Source organism: Euphorbia lathyris, chromosome 2, assembly GCF_963576675.1.
Source record: "Euphorbia lathyris chromosome 2, ddEupLath1.1, whole genome shotgun sequence".
Classification (NCBI taxonomy): domain Eukaryota; kingdom Viridiplantae; phylum Streptophyta; class Magnoliopsida; order Malpighiales; family Euphorbiaceae; genus Euphorbia; species Euphorbia lathyris.
The window spans coordinates 82,074,153-82,094,847 of NC_088911.1; positions in this window are offsets into that span (position 1 = coordinate 82,074,153).

The following is a 20,695-nucleotide window of genomic DNA, read 5'->3' on the forward strand; positions in this document are numbered from 1 at the left end:
CTTCTACACTGGAATAATGAGGCAAGTGAGGGGTTTTCCAATATGGTGAAAAAGGATTGTCAATAGTGTATTGTGAAAGAGGAGCGTAAGATGGTATCTGATAGCATACCATTCCATCGAGCACTCACTTATCTAGGAAACGTTGGAAGAGTACCTCCCAAGATTCTCTAACTGAAGCTTTCTAAACATTAATCCTAAACCTTGTTGGTCCCGTGTGATTAGTTCCAAGGGTGGGGTGGGGGGGGGGGTTAGGAACTAATATAACTTTTTCGCTAAATAATGCTGACTTAATTAATTCTTTAAGTTACTTAACTTAGTTTAGGTCAGCACGATCGAGAATATGTAAGACAACTTTAGTCAGATGCTGACTAGAACTGTTTTACTTATGAATTGAGAATTAACACTTGAGGCCAGCTTCCAACTCAGCACCAAGATTACTCACTGTCAGCTTTTACAATTTATATCCTGAGCAATTTGATCAGACAACACATATATAGATATATTGAGAGAGAGAGTTAGAAATTACTCAGCACGCCTTATCCTGGTTCGGCCTCTCCGCCTACGTCCAGTCCCCAGAGTCCCTCCGGGCTTTTTCAATCCAATATTGAGCTCTTTAAAGGTAGAGCACAAACTGTTTACAAGGCAGTTGAATATGCAAGAGTACCTTCCTCTATTCGTCTACTCAACTCCTACTAAGTGCTATAACCGAACACCTAGATTTCTCTACCACTGAGTACTTAAAACCGAGTACTCAGCACCACTCTCTCAATTTTATAATTGATACAAACTTGTTCTTTCTAGATGAAGAACACTTTAGATGATTACAAAATCAATCTAGCTTTTACACAGAAATAGAAGTTTGGTGTAAGATCATTTTCTTGTTTGAATGTGCTTTGTATCTTTTCTCTTTTTTTCTTGTATTTTTCTTGGCAAAAATCGGCTTATGATCCAAGCATGAACTTGTCCTTTTATAGTTGAAATCTTAAGGCACAATCATTTGAATCCGGAATTATCCGTTGGATTCAAACGGCTCTTTCTTGTGACATTGTTCTGGTCAGCTCCAGATTTGCAGGCCAATCCTTTCGTCTGAATTCCGCAGGCGTCAGGCTTGTCTTCTTCCCGCAGGTGTGTCTTCTAGTGCCAGTTCATCTTTAAGCTAACGGACAGTTGACCCATGCATCTCGAAATTGACTCTGTGCGTAATTCCAAGGTTTCTATTATTGGTGCAGACAGTTGTCGGATCTTGTCTTCTAGCAAACGGATCATTCATGCTGTCCTGACGAACACTCAGCTTGACTTTATTGACATTGCTTTTGTTCTTTGTTTCTGAGTTGCTCTTACTCAGCTTCCGTGGTCAGCTTCGTCTGCAAGCTTTAGTTTAGAGAAGGACTTGCGTTTCACTCAGCTTCTTTGGTCAGCTTCATCTTTGAATATTTGTTCTGAAGCTTGCTTTTTTTCTGTTCTGCTGAGTTGCACTCCACTCAGCTTAAGCTGAGTTCTCATGCTGACTTCGTCCTATCTTACTTTTTGATTCTGTTTTCATTTATACTTATACTCACCATTGAACAAACATATTAGTACAATTAAATCAAAGCACTTAAATTTAATTGCCTCTTAATCATGGATTAACTTAAATAATTTTGTCAAATCAAAATCATGTGGAAATGTGTTTCAACAAACTCCCCAATTTTGATGTTGGCAAAATATTTAATTAATGGAACTCAGTTTTGAGATTCCCCATGATTGAGTTATCTTTCATTCTTCTGAAGTTACTCTCCCGTAAGGGTTGCATCTATTAACTCTAAAACTTCTAAGATTTAATCGAGTAACATTAAGACATGTCTATACTGACTTAGTTCAATTCTAGACCTTTCAAGATCTGATTCATATGAGCCTAGGTCAGTTTTCAGAAGAGTTCAAAATTTGGAACATATTTTTACTCAGTTTGATACATGGTCAGTTTAGGTATCAGAGTTATGAAGGATTATATCAGAGCTTATTTAATCATGTATCAGAGCAAATGAAAGGATGTATCAAAGCAAATGTGTACTGAGTATATTTTGCTTATATGCCACCTTTTTAGTTTTGTTTGTTTGTTCGTTTAAGACAGATCAGCATATAGCACAACAAGTAAGCATCGTATATAGATAAGTCAGTTTTGAATGAAAAGATGCTTAAAATAGATAGATTGTCAGCACACAAAATACGAAAGAAGATGCCAGATAAACTACAAGTCAAGTACTAAAACTAGACAGTCTATTTCTTCCTGTTGACTTGAGCTTGGTGAGCAGGATTAACTTTGCCTTTTCCTTTGGCAGTTCTTTGTTGCTGACTGCCGGATGCTTCCCCCATTTGCTGAGTTCCATCAGCTTGTTCTTTCTCCACCATTTTGCCAGCATCAGATGAAGGGGGAATAAATGTCTCGCGGAGAGCAGCACGAGTGAGTTTTGCGGAGTATGCTTGGAGTTGACTCGTACTCTCCCGAAGACCGTCGAAGACAGCCATGCCAATTGTCCATCGTGGCAGCATGGATCCTAATATTAGCACTTAGCATGCTCAGTAGATAATCCTGTGATTTCCCAATCCAAGTGATGGATTCTGCCAGCTTGGCATATGATTGATGGTACATTTTGAGCAGAGCCGAATCATAGAACTGACGTTGGGCATTTGTATAGCGAACATGGTTAAGGGTGGCTTGAGAATACTGCAGAATCTCATTTGTCTTGACTTGTTCAGTATCCATTTCTTCTTTACTCAAGTTGAGAAGGCGAACAACTTCGCTAATTTGCTCAATGGAACACTGGGAAGAGGAGGAGACTAATTCACGAGTCCCGGTCAGCTCAGAGGTTAGCTGGGTGAAAAGCTGATTAACCTTAGTAGAAGTTGCATAGAGTGAGTTCGCAGCAGACAAAGTGTTGAGTTGGCCCTAGAGAGAGTTCATATGATTGACCATTGTCAGCTGGAGTTCAGCCAGCTTTACTATAGATTCTTGCTTGGGTTGTTGAGATTGAAAGGATGTCATGACACTCAGTAGATCCTTAAGACCCTTGATTTCAGATAGAAGCTGAGTGACAGAAGATATGTGTTGAGGCTCAATATGGACATACCCAGCAGCATCGGCATGAGATTGGTTAAGATCCTGGAGTAGGGATTGAGTTGAGTCAATGATTCTTCTCCCAGACTAAGTTGTATGCAAGTAAGCGTAAGTCCCATCAGGATGATGCTCAGCGGCCGGAATTGGAATAGCACCGGATGGAGGAGGTGTTTGGTGCTGTCTAGAATTAGATGTGCCAGCATGGTCAGCAGCTGGACTTTGATTCAGATTACCAACAGGAACTGTATGGTTTTCATTCTTCGTTAAAGGATTTGGAAGAGGTGGATCAGCAGAGATATTGACCTGGTCAAAGTCAGTCTGAAGCTGAGGAGTTTGAGGGAGTTCAGAGCTGACCTGAGCAGAATTTTCCTTTACTAGCTCGTGATCTTGAGTAGCTTGGACTTCGAACTCTTGCTCGGTAGGAATTGGATTTTCAGGAGTCTTGGCTTGTTCCTCAGTTTGAGAAACAGTGGCTTACTTTTCCTTGAGTTGGTTCAAAGTTGGTTCAATGGCATTATTGAAAAACTGGAACTGGAGTGTGGTAAGGGCAGAGATTGGTTCCCTTAGCGGGGAATCGTCCAGAAGATCAATGATAGGAGACTTTTGAGCTTTTCGCTTGAGTCGTTTGCCAGTGCTGGTCTTTTGAGTTGGAGGAGATGGATCAGCAGCAATGGAGTTAAGGGACTCAAAAGATGAGTTCAATCCAAAGTCAGCATTGAGATCTTCCATAGCTCTTGCTTGTTCTATGGATTCAGCATCAACTGTCTTACTCGGCACAGTTGGATTCTCAACCCGCTCAGTACCAACTGTTTGGTTTTGCTCAGCATCAACTTCTTTACATAGCTCAACATCATCTATCCTTTCATCATCAAACTGACCTCCAAGATCACCCAATGCTTCTTCTTGGTCAGCAGGAGTTTTCTCAAGATCAATTTCTTGACTTCTCATAAAGTGTGAGTCTTCAGAGACCAAAAAATCAAGAGGAGGTGCATCGATTGTCTTAAACCCAGAAGTTTTCTTCTTTTTCTGCAAAGGTTGCTCAGGGGTTTCCTCACTTTCTTCTTCAGGCTCAACTTGCCTTTTTCGTTTCTCTACTGACTTAGGTTCCTCCTGACCTTGCTCAGCATCAACTTGTCTTGCACTGGATACTATTCTTAGCTTTTTCGGAGCTGTGTTCACATCCTTTATTGACTGGTCAACTTTCCTCTTTTTGTCTTGCTTAGCGCGGTTAGTGCGAGCTTGGTTTATTTTCTTTCCCTTTCTGGTCAGCATGCCCTTTGTTCCTTCAACCACATTATCTCCTTCCTCTGTTACAGCCCCCTTTCCTTTCTTGGGTTTAATGAGTTGGTCATAGGCCAAACCAAACAGTACGACCGCAGTAATTTCTGTACCCCAAACATTTATTTCCTCAACTAAGTTCACCCTGTAGTCTTTGAGTATCTTGGTGATTAGTGAACCTAACCTGAGTGTGCCAGTACTTCGTTGGAAAGCACCGATGAGGAACACATGCATATTGAGTGGCTGGTAGGTCAGCATGTGCCAGATGAAGCACTGCTCAAAATTAGATGCTGAGGATGTAGAGTTGACCTTGGGAAATATGAAGTTCGTCAGAATGTAATAGGCCATCTTCTGATTCTGACCCATAGAGGTGCTAGCAATTTCTCCTACGTGACCAGCGGGTTTACAGAACTCCGAAGGGTATTTGATTTTACCGTGGTCGTTTGTGGTTCTGAGTTCAGCTCATTTATTCTTCAGTTTGAGCAAAGTGGCAAGATAGGGAGGATTGACAAAGATTTCTTTGCCCCTGACCTTTGTGACCATATAATCAGTGTTATCATCAGCAGCTCGAAGATTGGTGTAGAATTCCCTTACTAGTTCAGGATAAGTGGCTTCACGGAGGGAAAATAGCCCGGTCCAGCCATTCTTAGAGATCCATTCGCAAAAGGGTTTTTTTGCTTCTACAAAACCCTTAGAGAACCAGTAGGAATGGTCTATCTTGTATCCCCTCACACTGTTGTAGACCAGAGAGTAGGTTCTTTCCTGTGGTATCTTGCCCTTCTCCTTTTTCTGTTTCTTAGATGGTGTTGCTTGGTCAGATTGGAGTTTCTTACTCGGAGTAATAAACTTAGATTGGTCATGCTGACCATGTTCTTGAGACTCAGTTGAAGTCTCCTCACGTTCTTGCTCAGTGTGCGACAATGGATTTTCATCGGAGCGGTTGTCGTCGTAACTGGCACCGGAGATGTTCTGAGAGTCCGACATGATTTTCTCAGGGATTTTCGAGAGGTTTTGAGATTTAGAGAGAGAGAGAGAGATAGAAATCAATTTGCTAAAGATTTCGAATGTAAAGAGCAGCTAGTGGGAAATCATCCACTATTTATAGGGATGCCAAGTTGATCGAAAGGATTGAAATAGTCGTTTTACCTCGAGATGATCAATCGACAATAATTCTGATATTTATGACACAATCGGCGCATGTGTTTTCTAATAATTGCGCTTACGTCATCCTAGGTGGCTATTAATGCACGTGCTAGCATTTATTGTGCATAAGAGTTTTACTCAGTTTTGAGAAGCCTAATCGTTTGAGATTCTAGGACGTCAGTTTTACGTAGAAGGAATGTTCGCGTGCTTAGTAACTCAGCTTATGTTAATCACTCAGTATGTATGTCTACTCAGCATGGAGTGATATAGTTCATATTTAGCTCAGTATGTAATAGTTACTCATATAGCACAGCTCACTCAGCATGGTAATCACTCAACATTCAATTTAAACATATAATTTTAGTGAAGAGGATTAGACATACCGATAGCTTCCCTTAGTATGTTAAATTGCTCACGAGCCAGAGGCTTTGTGAAGATATCTGCAAGCTATTCATCTCTAGGAACGTAGGTCAGCTTGATCTCACCCTTGAGTACATGATCCCTTATGAAGTGATGCCTTATGCTGACATGCTTCATCCTGCTGTGTTGGATTGGATTTTTGGATAAGTCAATGGCACTCTTGTTGTCACATTTGACTTCTATTGTTTCTGTTTTTACACCATAATCCTCAGGCTGTTGCTTTATCCATAGGACTTGAGCCACACAGCTTCCAGCAGCAATGTACTCAGCTTCAGTTATTGATAAGGCCACTGATGATTGCTTCTTACTGAACCAAGATACTAGACAGCTTCCAAGGAAGTGACACCCTCCTGAAGTACTCTTACGCTCTAGCTTATCTCGTCCATAGTCAGCATCAGTGTATCCAATGAGTGTAAAGTCATTTGTATTTGGATACCATAAACCTGCATTAACTGAGCTCTGCAAATATCTGAAAATTCTTTTTACAGCTATAAGGTGAGATTCCCTGGGGTCAGCTTGATATCTTGCGCAATAACATACTGAGTACTGAATGTCAGGTCTACTAGCAGTAAGATAAAGTAAAGAGCCAATCATACCTCGATATAATTTGCTATCTACTGACTTACCTTTCTCGTCAGCACAGAGGACAGTGTCAGTACCTATTGGGGTAGATATGGGCCTGCATTCTTCCATATTGAATTTCTTTATCATTTCTTTGGCGTACTTAGACTGGCTAATGAAGATTCCATTCTTTCCTTGCTTGATTTGAAGTCCAAGGAAGAAGTTGAGTTCACCCATCCTAGACATATCGAACTCAGTTTGCATCTGTTTACTAAATTCTTTGCATATAGATTCGTCAGTAGCACCAAAAATTATATCATCTACGTAAATTTGTGCCAGCAGGGTATTTTTACCCTTCTTCTTAATGAACAAGGTTGTGTCAGCTTTACCTCTGACATAGTTCCTGGTCAGCAGGAAATTGGTCAACCTCTCGTACCAAGCACGTGGTGCTTGTTTCAGGCCGTACAAGGCCTTCTTGAGCTTATAAACGTGGTTTGGAAATTTTGGATCTTCAAACCTAGGAGGCTGACTAACATATACCTCTTCGTTTATAAATCCATTAAGAAAAGCACTTTTAACATCCATTTGATATAGCTTGAAATTCATGAAACTAGCATATGCACATAATATACGTATAGCCTCTAACCTGGCTACGGGTGCAAAGGTCTCACCATAGTCAATGCCCTCTTGCTGACTATAGCCTTGGGCTACAAGTCAGGCTTTGTTCCTGACTACATTGCCTTGCTCATCTAGTTTATTTCTAAAGACCCACTTAGTTCCTATGGTCTTTTGATTCCTAGGTTTTGGTACTAAATCCCATACCTCGTTTCTTTTGAACTGATCAAGCTCCTCTTGCATAGCATTGATCCAATGTTCATCGTGCTCAGCTTCTGAGAAGTTCTTCGGTTCATGTACTGAGACGAATGCAACATTGCTGAGATATTTTCTAAGCTGATCTCTCGTCATCAACTTGTTTTCAGTAGCATTAAGAATGGACTTCTCCGAATGTCCTCTTGGAATTTTGATTTCTTTGGGCAATGTTGAGTTGTCTAGAATAGGTTTCTACAATATCTACAGGAGTAGATTGGTCAGCAAAGGTAATTTCGGGTTCGTGTTTACCTTTGGTCAGCCTTTGTGGTGACGACTCAGCAGCTCCATTTTGGTCTGCGAAAGCTGAGCTTGATTCATCTTCGGCAGAATGAGTTGTCTTTCCTGCAGGGTCAGTTTCATCGAACTCGATATGGACAGACTCTTCTACAACTTGAGTTCGTTTATTATACACCCTATATGCTTTACTGTTAGTTGAGTACCCTAAAAAGATCGCTTCGTCAACTTTAGCATCAAATTTAGCAAGGTTATCTTTTGTGTTGAGTATAAAACATTTACACCCAAAGGCACGAAAGTAGCCAATGTTGGGCTTTCGTCCTTTCCAAAGTTCATAAGGGGTTTTCTTGAGTATAGGTCTAACTAAAGCCCTATTCAGTATATAACATGCTGTGTGGACAGCTTCACCCCAGAAATACTTTGGAAGCCTATTTTCGCTCAGCATTGTCCTAGCAATTTCGACTATTGTTCTGTTCTTCCTTTCAACTACCCCATTTTGTTGAGGCATCCTAGGAGCAGAAAAGTTATGGTCAATGCCACTGACTTCACAGAATTCATCAAACTGTTGGTTTTTGAATTCTTCGCCATTATCACTTCTAATATGAGCTACTCTTAGGTCTTTGTCATTTTCAAGCTTTTTAATCAATGTTGTGAACATCTCAAATGTTTCATCCTTGCTACTCAGCAAGATGATCCAAGTATACCGAGAGAAATCGTCTACAATGACTAAGGAAAATTTCTTACCGCCCAAGCTGAGTGGCTGGACAGGTCTGAAAAGGTCCATGTGTAGTAATTCCAATGGTCTCTTGGTTGAGACAATATTTTTACTTTGAAAAGACTTCTTCGTTTGTTTACCTTGCTGACAAGCATTACATAATTGATCTTTCTCAAATTTCAATTTGGGCAATCCCTCAACTAATTGCTTTCTAGCTAATTTGGCAAGGAGGTCCATGCTTATATGACCAAGTCTCCTATGCCATAGCCAGGAGTTATCCTCTTTAGACACTAAGCATATATTTTTAGAAAACTGTTTTTCTAAACTCAACATATATACATTGTCAACACGAGGGGCAGTTAGAATTAAATTGTTTGTTTTTCCCTCGAGTATCCGACACTGAGTGGCGTCAAATACAACCTTTCTACCGCTGTCACATAGCTGAGCTATGCTCAGTAGGTTATATTTGAGACCTTTAACTAAGGAGACTGACTCAATAGTAGGGTTACCTCCGATAGTACTTGAACCTACTATCTTACCCTTTTTATTGTCTCCAAAGCTTACGTTTCCACCTCGTTTAAGCTCAAGTGTGATGAACTGGGTTTCATCACCGGTTATGTACCTCGAGCATGCGCTGTCAATATACCACAGTTTTGATTCCTCCACGCATCTCAGGCTCACCTGCATTTTAAACTATTCATCTTTAGGTACCCAATTCTTGTTGGGTCCTCGTTTGTTAGTGCGAATAGGTGAAGCATCATATCTTATCGTGTGATGACATACATTTATGATGTGGCCTTGTTTACCATAGAAGTCACAATAAGTTACCCTTTTATGGTGACTTTGTCTTTGGTCAGCACCATTGTGCTGAGCATGCCAACATACCTTAGTGGTATGACCTTTCTTTCCGCAGAAGTCACATTGGACAGTCCGCTTATTATACCAACACACATCTATTGTGTGTCCTCTTTTCCCACAACAGTCACACTGAGTGAACTGTCTATGCTGACCAGTACCTGAGTACTCAGCGTGAGATTTATTTTTAGTTGAACCTTTTATTTGGTTCTGTAGGGTTGTGACATCCTTTTTCAGTTTCTTTGAGTCTGATTGGACTTCTGAGACAAACTTGTGCATGATTTCCATGTTGTCATGCAAAGTTGAGTTGTCTTGGAGAAGATATCGAAGGTCACTAAGTTTGACCTCTTCAATCTCGTCACACCGCCTGCTGAGTGCCTTTATTTTCTTGTTACAATTTTTAGTCAGTGTATATAAATCACTCAGGGCGTTAACCATTTCATTTCTAAGCAAGTGTAGAGATGTTACCTCATTGGAATGTTCCTCTTGGTCAGAACCGTCAGAGAGGTCAGCTTGCTCAGATTGACTTTGGTCAGCAGCGTCGTCGGCCATGAAGCATATATTTGCTGTCTCATTTGCATCAGCTTCTGATGAGGTTGACTCATCACTGTCACTCCATGTGGCCACCATTGCCTTTTTGCTTCCCTTCTTTTCTTTCTTTAAGTTGGGGCAGCTTGACTTAATGTGCCCAGTTTGATGGCACTCAAAGCATGTGACAGGCTTTGAGCTGTCCTTTTTGTATCTGCTGTCATTGGACTCAGCTCTGTATTTGTCGCTTCTTTTGAATGGCCTTTTGCTGTTCTTGTCATTTTTTCTGAACAGCTTCTTCATCTTTCTTGTGAACATGGCCATCTCCTCATCATCTGATGAGTCAGCTTTCATGACAAGTGATTTTTGTTTCTTGTCCTCTGACTTTTCTTTTGCTTCGAAGTTTTTCAAAGAGATCTCATGAGTCAGCAGAGATCCGATAAGCTCATCGTATTTGTACGTAGTCAAGTCCTGAGCTTCCTCCACAGCTGTCTTCTTAGCTTGCCAGCTCTTAGGGAGACTTCTTAGGATTTTCTTCACCTGCTCCTCTTTTGTGAAGTTCTTTCCAAGTCTCTTAAGCTCATTTATAATATTGGTGAACCTTGAGTTCATCTCCGAGATGTCTTCGTTTTCATTCATCTCGAATAGTTCGTATAATCTCATATGTTGGTTCACTTTGGACTCCTTGACCTTGCTTGTGCCTTCATAGGTCACTTCGAGCTTCTTCCATATTTCCTGTGCTGACTCACAACCTGAAATCTTATTGTATTCTGCAGCATCTAGTGCACAGTGAAGCATATTGATAGCCGAAGCATTGTTTTGTAATTTTTTAAGGTCATCTTCTGACCACTCAGTTTCACTCTTGACAACCTTTTCGTTGTCAACAATTTTGTAAGACACATATGGGCCTTGAACTATTGCAAGCCACACACTCATGTTTGTAGCTTGAATAAAGTTTTTCATCCTGTTTTTCCAAAATGTATAATTTGATCCAAAAAACAAGGGTGGCCGACTAATTGATAATCCCTCAGGGAGTATCTGTGTTGTTTGGTTTCCTGGAAGGAAACGAGTGTTGTTCTCACCCATTTATCGGGATCAGCTCAAGATAGTTATATCTTTGAGTAGTGAGCTACTTAGCTCTGATACCACTTGTTGGTCCCGTGTGATTAGTTCCAAGGGGGGGGGGGGGGGTTAGGAACTAATGTAACTTTTTCGCTAAATAATGCTGACTTAATTAATTCTTTAAGTTACTTAACTTAGTTTAGGTCAGCACGACCGAGAATATGTAAGACAGCTTTAGTCAGATGCTGGCTAGAACTGTTTTACTTGTGAGTTGGGAATTAACACTTGAGGCCATCTTCCAACTCAGCACCAAAATTACTCACTGTCAGCTTTTACAATTTATATCCTGAGCAATTTGATCAGACAACACATATATAGATATATTGAGAGAGAGTTAGAAATTACTCAGCACGACTTATCCTGGTTCGGCCTCTCCGCATACGTCCAGTCCCTAGAGTCCCTCCGGGCTTTTTCAATCCAATATTGAGCTCTTTAAAGGTAGAGCACAAATTGTTTACAAGGCAGTTGAATATGCAAGAGTACCTTCCTCTATTCGTCTACTCAACTCCTACTAAGTGCTATAACCGAACACCTAGATTTCTCTACCACTGAGTACTTAAAACCGAGTACTCAGCACCACTCTCTCAATTTTATAATTGATACAAACTTGTTCTTTCTAGATGAAGAACACTTTAGATGATTACAAAATCAATCTAGCTTTTACACAGAAATGGAAGTTTGGTGTAAGATCTTTTTCTTGTTTGAATGTGCTTTGTATCTTTTCTCTTTTTCTCTTGTATTTTTCTTGGCAAAAATCGGCTTATGATCCAAGCATGAACTTGTCCTTTTATAGTTGAAATCTGAAGGCACAATCATTTGAATCCAAAATTATCCATTGGATTCAAACGGCTCTTTCTTGTGACATTGTTTTGATCAGCTCCAGATTTGCAGGCCAATCCTGTCATCTGAATTCCGCAGGCGTTAGGCTTGTCTTCTTCCCGCAGGTGTGTCTTCTAGTGCCAGTTCGTCTTTAAGCTAACGGACAGTTGACCCATGTATCTCGAAATTGACTCTGTGCGTAATTCCAAGGTTTCTATTATTGGTGCAGACAGTTGTCGGATCTTGTCTTCTAGCAAACAGATCATTCATGCTGTCCTGATGAACACTCAGCTTGACTTTATTGACGTTGCTTTTGTTCTTTGTTTCTGAGTTGCTCTTACTCAACTTCCGTGGTCAGCTTCGTCTGCAAGCTTTAGTTTAGAGAAGGACTTGCGTTTCACTCAGCTTCTTTGGTCAGCTTCATCTTTAAATATTTGTTCTGAAGCTTGCTTTTTTTATGTTCTGCTGAGTTGCACTCCACTCAGCTTAAGCTGAGTTCTCATGCTGACTTCGTCCTGTCTTACTTTTTGATTCTGTTTTCATTTATACTTATACTCACCATTGAACAAACATATTAGTACAATTAAATCAAAGCACTGAAATTTAATTTCCTTTTAATCATGGATTAACTTAAATAATTTTATCAAATCAAAATCACGTGGAAAGGTGTTTCAACAGACCTAACGTCATCTAAGAATTCTTTGTCTTTTCTTCATTGAGTTCTTTGCTTCTTATGCAAAGTATCAGTACTAACACTCTAGGTAGGGCTTTTAGGCTTATATTTCATCCCCGTTTTCACGTGCTCGAGGAAAGATGTTTTGTTTTTTTCCTAAATGAGCTCATAACTGTTGATTCTCCTTTTGTAGCTGCGATGTATCTCAGCCATTTAGGGCTTGAGTTTCATGCATTTTTCGCAAAGTAAAGAGTAATATTACATTAGGATCTATCGTGGGATTCTGAGTTGTATCAAGCTTTTTCGCGGTGTTACCCTCAAGGTTGTAAATTTCGAGGTCTTTCTCATCACTAATTAGGATTCTTTCTTCCCCTCTCGACGTGGATTTAGAGACATCTCTTGAGCCTTGGGACTGAGAAGTGAACCCTTTTCGACTATTGTCTTCAGGTAACTTCTCTTCCATGTCTTGGAGAAATGCTTTGAGTTGTGAAGGCTGAAGATCACAAAGTAGGATCCACACTTACCACACCAACTGTTAGGTCTGGTCCAACTTCTGAGTTAACTTCCTTAGTTATTTGTTGGCATGCGCTGGGGTGGGCCCTTAGATACACTTTGATGCTAAAGTTAGTGACAAATTAGACAAGAGAAAATGGTATTTTACATAATAAAGAGAGAGAAAATAAAGATTACCTATTTACAAGCCTCTTTAGTGTGAATTTATCGTTTTCCCCTAGCTTGTATGATGGGATTGATAAGTCCAAAATGCACTTACTTTAGCATGCATAGTTGTGTTTGTTTTCGTGTAATTTGTGTGTTATTTACTTTATTTTGGAAAGATTTCACGTGGGTATTTGAGTTTTGTTTGCAAGGTATTAATTATTTGGAAAAAGCTAAGTCGGAACAAAAATGGATGAAAATTGAGCGAAGCTTTCAAGAAGTGTCACGTTCGAGAACTGGAAGCCGCGTCCGAGAAGTTGAAACAATTCTCCAAGAAGGAAACAAACTCTTTATCGCGGACGAGATTGCCAAAATCTCGGCAGAGACGCACTGGCAAAGGAAGCACGTGCCTTCCCTCATCTCCCTAGCGTGTCGCGCACGAGAATTCTCCATTCTCGGACACGTCAGCTGCAGTTCATGCACTTTTCCATCCTTATCTTCATCCAAGCGACGCATCTTTTCATATGGATCGAGGCTACTCTTCGCCAACTGACTTGCCTCTCCAGCAGACATTTTGGAGATTATAAAAGGAAGAAAATTCTGTAGAAAGAGAGTTGCTACATTTTATTATTATTACATACATTAGGATTTCTAGTATTATTTATTGTACTTAGAGTTAGGCTTATCCAAGTTATGTTTATGCTTCGAAGTTGATCGAGAGATTTCTGTTTCGAAAGCTCAATAAGAAGATCCAGAATTAAAGGCGAACCAAGGCATGACGAGTGTACGAAGTAGAGTAAAGGATTGGCAATCCGGAATTCTTACTTTGTTTTTATGCATTTCAATTTTGTTCTTCTTTGTTAAACTTGTGATGTTTATAACTCATAATAATATATCTTTTAATTCAATTCCATTTTCACTTTGTTTTACTTAAAGTTTGATTTAACAATATTCTTTAAGTATTATTAATTGGCGTTTACATGTAAAAATGCTTAGAAAGAAATTTAGTATTCGAACATGCAAACTTTGTTGAATACTTAAGTAAATTCGGATTTAGGTTTGGTCATTGCGGTAATTCGAGTAATCGGGTTTAGATTCCGAATTTGATTAATGTTTACAATCTAAGATCGAAAAAAAGATTGATAACGGTTTAACTCCTCTAATTGAATCAATTGGTAATTTATTACATTTATTTTAAGCAAAGCAAAGTTTAAAGTTGTGTTTTTGGCTAGCATGAATTAATTTTGGAATAAGTTGTAGTTTAGATTTAATTTCTGTAATTAGAATTAGAAAATATTTCACAAATATCAATTTTCTATTTACCTTAAGAGAAAACGAATTTAATTAAAACAGTAATCTTTTAATCAAAATCATCAAGCGTTCCCCGTGGGATCTATATCTTTTATTACTTAAACGTGCAAACCGTATACTTGCGGAAAAGTACCAACATGGACAATTTCTGTTGTGGGCTTCTCATTTATTGGCGGGCCTTCCAAAGGGGAATTAGTCGAAAATATTAGGGATACACGTTCTCCTTTTTTTTAATATATAATCTTTTTTTTTTGGAAATTATTATGATTAATCGGTTTGAGGTTGTTCAGACACTCTTTAGGTAATCCATGTCCCAATTAAGATTTTTTGTGTGTATATTATTAGAAATCAAATTCGAGACCTAGTTTAAACGAATTAAGACCCTTTTACTATTGAAGCCAACTTTAATTAGTTAAATATAGTAACCTTTTAGTTGTTATATGAGGCTTTATATTAGTTATGATATTTGATGTTAGTAGAAAAGAGAGGTTTGTATTAATTGAAGTAATAAAAAGATTGGATGGAAAGTAGAGTTGTAAAAGAGAAGTATTAAACGTGTAAAATATTAGTAGAAGGAAGGAAGGGAGACAGAGAAATTAAAATCAATAAAGAGAGAAGTCAACAAACACATTAAATAAGCAGATACGAGAATCTTGTAGCTTTTATCCACAAAGTTAAGTACTTGATTGCAATTTGCAACTCCATGCATTATACACATTTTAATATGCAGTTTTATGGTGTATTTTTATTCCACATCGACATTTTCTAGCTAACTAAATTTGAATTCATTAATTGGTCTTTCTTTCTTTCGAAAACGGCGTTTCACCAAAGGACAACATGTTGCTCAAACTGCTTGAGTTGAGACTTCAAATATTCAAGCTTTTAATTCTACAGTCTCTCTAGATATACGTGGATGTGACTACCTCATTTAAACTTTAAATGTTTTAAATAGTCTCTCTAGATATACGTGGATGTGAGTACCTCATTAGTAGGTATGTCGTTCCTTCAATTGTTAATAGCATTCAATGGTTCGATAATTGCAGCGATGCTTGGCTTAATTTGGAAAAACGTTTTTCTCAAGGAGATTCGATCAAGATATCAGAGTTGCAAGAACATATATATACCTTTATTCAAGGGTCTTTGACAGTGACTGATTATTATACCAAGCAAATGATGCTACAGGAAGAATTGATCAACTTCAAGCCCTTATCAGTGTGTAAATGTACACCTTCTTGTAAGTGTGCTGTTCTTTTAGAAAAAGCTAAACAGTATCAAGAAGAAGATATGATTATTCCTTTCCTGAAAGGGTTAAATGTAGAGTATGCTAGTGCAAAGTCCCAAATCTTTCTAATAAAGCCTTTACCAGATATTATTTCTGTATTGTCTTTAGTCATTCGGCAAGAAAGACAGAATCATACTTCTGGTTTGCAATTAGAGTCTTCTATCAATCTTGTAAAGGGACAATTTTATGATGCAAAGAAGAAGACTAGACCTAAATGGAGCCACTGTGATAAACCAGGGGACACTGTGGACCAATGCTATAGGAAGCATGGATTTCCTCCAAATTTTAAGTTTACCAAAGACAAAAAGAATATGACTGGCAATGTGACTTCCGAGTCTTCCGTGCTTGAAGAATCTCCTGTGCAACATTCTTCTATAGATCAATCAGATGGTGTCACTTTGACAAAGGCACAATATGCTCATTTGGTGGGACTCTTGGATGCACATGACACAAGTTATGGGCATCCAGGACATGTCATTGGCAATGTTGTTTTTGGTAGTATTTTGCCTTCATTTCCATCTTTTATTAATAATGTTAATACTGTTAAAAATGACTAGATCTTGGATAGTGGAGCCACATACCATATTAGTAATGATTGACTTGTTTTATTACTATACATGAAGTAAATAATGTGATAGTTAGATTTCCTAACAATCAGCAATTGAATGTTACTCAAATAGGCAATGTTAGGATGAATTCACAATTACTCTTGCATAATGTCTTTTATATACCAAGTTTTAAGTTCAATATTGTTTCTGTTAGTCATTTAGCTGAGCATTCTAAGCTTGTCTGTGTCTTTGCTGATGATGTGTGTCTTATCCAGGAATCTCATCTTCAGTAGACGATTGGTTCAGCTAAATTGAGCAATGGCTTGTATCTCTTAGCTCGAGAGACTACAGAAGTGCCTTCCCTTAGTACTATTTATGTTGTTGCCTCTCAATTGAATAAGTCTAATCCTTTTCCTGTAAAAGTTTTATGGCATTTTAGATTAGGCCATTTTCCTTTTTCAAAATTAGATATGATAGGTATATCTTCTCTTGGTAATTTGAATAACAAAGACGATCATTTTGATTGTGAATTTGTCCTGCCTTTTCCTATTAGTGTCACTCAAACTAGTTATGTTTTTGATTTAATACATTTGGATGTATGGGGACCTTTTAATACTGAGTTCAATGCTGGTTATAAGTATTTATTGACAATAATCGATGATTATAGTAGATATACATGGATATATCTCTTGAAAACTAAAGCACATGCAACAAAATGTAACATGGTTTTTATAGCTATGGTTTATTGCATTTTTCTAAGTAAATTAAAATGTTTCGTAGTGATAATGCTCCTGAACTACAATTGACAGATTTTTGTTTAGAAAAAAGTATTTTACATTAGTTCTCGTGTCCTTGTACTCCACAACAAAATAGTGTTGTGGGGAGGAAACATCAACACCTTCTTAGTGTAGCAAGGTCTTTGTGGTTTTAATATGGTTTACCACTAGTGTTTTGGGCAGATTGTATCTTACATGCAGCTTATCTTATTAATTTGTATCCCACTCATGTTTTACAAAATCAATCTCGTCATAGTGTTTTGTATCAAGAATCACCTCAATATGATACTCTAAGAGTTTTTGGTAGCTTAGTCTATATAGTTAATCTCAAGACTGGCAAAACCAAGTTTGATTCTCGTGCAATCCCTTGTGTGTTTGTAGGTTATAAATCACAGGTTGAAGGTTTTAAAGTTCTTAATTTAGAAACCAACTCTTATACGGTGTCACGAGATGTGAGATTTGTAGAACATATTTTTCCTTATAAGAATGCAGGGAAGTTTTTCTCAGATACTTCTGAGAATATTATCAGCAAGGATTTATTAGCTAGTTTGTTTCCCCAGAGGAGCCATTTGTTTCATCTTTACCAGTTTCCGTGGTACCAATTCAAGTACAATCTTTAGTACCTCCAATTCAGGTACAATCTTCAAAACTTATTAGAGATGTTGATATTACTGGTAATATTCTCCCTGATCTTACTTTAGAAAATAATATTCTTGATGTTGATGTTGAGTCTGATGTACATGATCAGCTGGATATTGGTATTGATGAGTCCGTATTAGAAGTTGATAGTGATGCTACAGGGTCTACTGTAAATGATTTTAATGCAGGTTCTCAAGATATTATTCATCATGTTTTAGATGTCAGGAAATCAAATAGACTAAGAGTAAAACCATCCTATTTACAAGACTATCATTGTAATCAACTTAGTTCCATGTCTTTAGTTACACCTAAAGTTGCTGTTAAGTATCCTTTGGACAATGTTATTGGTTATAATAATATCTCATATCAATATAGAAGTTATGTTATGAATTTAAGTATCATACCTGAACCTAAGAATTATAAAGAAGCAATCAAGTATGATTGTTGGCAACAAGCTATGGACACAGAATTACAGGCCCTGGAGGTTACTAAGACTTGGGAATTAGTGCCTTTACCCTCGGGAGTAGTACCTATAGGAAATAAATGGGTGTTTAAAGTGAAGTTAAAGAGTGATGGTACATTGGAAAGGTATAAAGCAAGGTTAGTGGCAAATGGTTACACACAAGTTGAGGGAATTGACTATAAAGATACTTTTTCCCCCGTTGTCAAGTTAAATACAGTTCATTTGATATTAGCATTAGCTGTTATACAAGGATGGCCATTATTTCAATGTGATGTAAATAATGTGTTTCTCCATAGGGAATTGCAGGAAGAAGTTTATATGGAACCACCTCTAGGTTTAAAATTACCACGTCCTAGTTTGGTTTGCAAATTGACTAAGTCACTTTATGGTTTAAAGCAAGCAAGTATGTAGTTGTATACGCGTTTGTCTGATTTTCTTTATCTTCATGGTTTTATACAATGTGCATCTGATCATTCCATGTTTATTAAACATAATAAGCAATTGGTTACTATTTTACTTATGTACGTGGATGATATAATCATGACTGGTATTGATTTGTTGGAAATAAATTCTATTAAGCATGCTTTGAATCATGAATTTAAGATTAAGGATTTGGGATCTTTAAAATATTTTTTGGGTCTGGAAATAGCTAGGACTGAAAAGGGAATACATATTTCACAACGCAAATATTCTTTAGAATTGTTGCAAGATGCAGGTTTACTAGCAGCTAAGCCCGTTGATACTCCAATGGAGTCCACCTTGAGGCTTTCTAAAGATCAAGGTGAACTTTTACAGGATCCTACTGTTTATCGTAGGTGGATAGGTAGATTAATTTATCTGACCAATACTAGGCCGGATATAACATACCTGTCAATACATTAAGTCAATTTTTGTCTAGGCATACTAATGTTCATTATGCAGCTGCAAGAAGAGTGTTATTATACATAAAAAAGAATCTAGGACAGGGTTTGTTTTACCCAACCAATTCAGAATTGGCATCAAAGGCTTTTTCAGATGCAGATTGGGCCACCTATATTGATACCAGGAGGTCAGTTACATGGATGTGTTCTTAGGAAAATCCTTGATCGGTTGGAAAAGTAAAAAGCAAGTGACAATCTCCAGATCCTTGACAGGGGCAGAATATTGAGCTCTAGCTTCTGTTACGGCTGAGGTGCAATGGTTGTTTTATCTTCTCCAGACTTTAAGAATCAGTCATAAGCAACCAATTCTGTTGTTTTGTGACAACCTTTCTACCATATATTTGACAAGCAATTTCACTTTTCATGAGCGCACCAAGCACATAGAATTGGATTGCCATTTTTTCAGGGAAAAGCACAAGGCAGGCCTAGTTCATCCTTTTGCTATCTCAACTGCTTATCAGATTGCAGACGTCTTTACAAAGGCTTTACCATCTAAATTATTTAATTTCTTTGTAAACAAGCTTGGAGTCCTTACTATATGCACTCCAGCTTGAGGGAGGTAATAGAATAAGTTAGATTAGTAATGGGTGTAAAATTGTAATTAAACCTTATAGTTAGGGTTCGTTAGTCATTAGTATAAATAGATAGTAGATTGTAGGGTTAAAGTAATTTTGTTTTTCTTCTTCCTTGGTGTGACGCTAATCTGCTATACAGATATTCTAGTGCTTGAGTTAAACTCATGTTATGCCTTTGTCCCAGTTGTTGGATAATACAACTATTTTATTTGCTTACGTTCTTCTCCTCTATGTAAAGGCTTTCCAGCTTTCCTTCCATTATAGTTTCATTCATTCTTCTTCAATAAGATCTTTGTCAATCTTATTAACAAGTTCAAATTTAAAATTTATATACAATAAATCATTAAATTAATAAAAAATAACTATTATCAATAAAATATCATTTTAATTAAATGCAAATAATATACATAACTTTTTCAAATTAGTTTTGTTAAGTGTTAAACTTAATATTAACATTTAAACAACATGTAAATATAATTTTTGGGATCTTTATGATTATACGAGAATGAACATCCCACAAGATAAAAGACATTTCTTATCTCCATCTCCGTCAGGAATAAAAAAATTTCTAGTTCCTGACACGAGGAGGATTCTTTTAGAGATCCTCATTGAAGTGGATCATTGACGGACATAAAAAAAATACTATTATATTGATAACCCTAACTCATTTCTTCATGCCCATGCCATTCATGTTGCTATCAAATCATCATCTAACTAAGCACGTAAAGTTGTTATAAAATCATCATCTAACTAAGCACATAAAAGTTCTAAATCTATTAAAATGTCCCCTCCAAATATTTGGATTATCCATTTAACCTTTAAATGTCCTCTCAACTGCCATATCATTCCATTAAGCACTAAAAAATAAAAAGCATTTTGCGATTCCGGATTATTCCTACTTTAGTGTATTGAGCTCTTTATCTTTTATTTCAACATATTAAGTCTCTGATTTTTTATTTTTTGTCACATTAAACTACCGATGACCAAAAAATCGTTTAACAAAGCAACTTTCATTCTATGCATTTGAAATTTATAGTTGTAATAGTTTGAAAGTAATTTTCTATTTGATTAGTATTCGAATGTTGCAATATTTGTAATTAGGAACCTGTTTAGTTCAAATATTACTGTTAGTTGTTTGTTATTTACTGTTTGTTATTATTGCTAGCTGTTTGATATTAGCTGATAGATTGTTAGTGTTTGGTAAAAATAATA